This window comes from Tamandua tetradactyla, chromosome 4, assembly GCF_023851605.1.
Source record: "Tamandua tetradactyla isolate mTamTet1 chromosome 4, mTamTet1.pri, whole genome shotgun sequence".
In the NCBI taxonomy this organism is placed as follows: domain Eukaryota; kingdom Metazoa; phylum Chordata; class Mammalia; order Pilosa; family Myrmecophagidae; genus Tamandua; species Tamandua tetradactyla.
The window spans coordinates 66488335-66490310 of NC_135330.1; positions in this window are offsets into that span (position 1 = coordinate 66488335).

Below are 1976 nucleotides of genomic sequence, written 5' to 3' on the forward strand. Positions count from 1 at the left end.
TTATTTGGGAGATAAGTCCTCAAATTCAGGGATATCATCTCTCATTTTACACGTGTTTGCCAATGCTTTCCCTCCCACTGGACCCCATTTCCTGATGACTTTTAAATCACCAGTGTTTTGAAGATAGGCTGACTACATGGTTAACTTGGGCAGACAGTCCAAGTCTCATCACTTGCACTGGCTGGAGAAGCAGAGACTGGCTTGACGAAGTGGCCACAGAGTTCCTTCAGACCTAGAACAAATTGCTTTAATATGAGAAGTCACCATTCTGCTTCCCAGTGTCATTATATATATCCCCAAGTAAAGGAACGATATTAGTTTTCACTTAGAGAGTGGAGGCCACCAACAACTGGAGAAAAGAAAACGGAAATGTGGCTAATGGTCCCAATTTGGTGACCTATTTGGGAGTGCAGACATTTTGCTTCTTGCCAAGCTTTCTTGAGTTTGTATGATAGAGAAACAGACCAAGAAGGGACATTCAAGTTTTGGTGAAAAGAATAATCAGTGCATTTGTTCATTCTATTAAGGAGAAAAAGAAAAGGCACAGTCCAGATTGCTTTCTTTCAAAACTAATTTTTGCATCTCATAGGCATGGGAATTGCATCACACTCTCTTTTATTCAGAGAGCTGGAAAGTCTCCCAGCAGGGAAAGGTCAAGTTTTATGTAAGGAAATTTGAACCAATAATCAGCCTTTCACCTCAACGACGTCTGTTGTATTAAAAACTTAATAAATATTAATTACATGTTCAGACTATTTTCATTTCATTTTACAGATCTAACTAACCTAAATCTTTTTTAAGGCTACAAAAAGAAAGGACCACGTTTCTTTTATAAGATGTCCTGTCGTATCATGTGGCATTCAATCTGTTTTATGTTTTCTTTCTAGTTCTGAAGTTAAAACAAAATTAGACTATATTTTAAAATCTAACTGAATGGGTTTCCTTTTACCATAGACAATGAATGAAGGCAGATCTGACATGGAAACAGTGAGCAGAGAATGGAATTCCCTCTAGAGCCAGTATCTTCTTTCATTATATAAGAAACAGAAATATCACTTCTTAACCAAAGTTTCAATTGTCAATCCTTGGACCCACTTTCCTCTTTCTAGAGTCCTAGGCCTTAACAGACAGTCATGTTTGGGAATGACCTCCTAGCATGGGTATTTGTGCTTTCACTTGTCCACCATCCATTCCCTTTCTTCTGACACCAAAACCATGATTTACATGAGGAAAACCCCATCCTCACCCTTAGTTCCTGTCCTTTGGAGATGACCACCAGGGGCGGGCTGATGGCCCCAGCCTCCATGGCCAAGCACAGAATCAAATGCCTTCACACTGTGGGCAGACTCAGGGATTTATAAGTGAACCACACCTGGGAGGTCAGCACAATCTGCATTTTATAGGCTTGGATGATAATTTAAAGATGGGCTCACAACCAGGTGAGTTCAGTAAAAATCAGAACCAGGCTAATCATTTCTTTTCTTATTATTATTGCTGTTATTGTGTGTATGTTGTATGGTGGGGTCACATTTCATTCTTTTTCCATGTGTGTATCCAGTTATTGCAGCACCAGTTGTTGAATTTGTTTGTTTGTTAGTCGGTTTCTTTGTTTGTTTGGGAGGTGCATGGGCCAGGGATAGAACCTGGGACTCCTGCATGGCAGGCGAGAATTCTACCACTGAACTACCCTCGTACTTCCCCAGTCTGATTATTTTAAAAGAGAATCTCTCTGTCTCTCTGACAGGCTTGGAGCTGGAAAGTCAGAGACCTGGAGCTCAATGGAGACAATTCACAGAGAGGGCCTGCCTGAGAGAGAAGCTAACCTGGCAGAGAGCAGAAAACCTACTTCTGACAAGCCCCCTAGTCTAGCTAGTCTATAGGCCAGTTTACCTCTGAACCTTCTGGAGATGTGAGGCAGGAAATTCCCAATTTACTTAAGTCAGTTTGAGTTGAGTTTCTATCACTTGCAGATATTA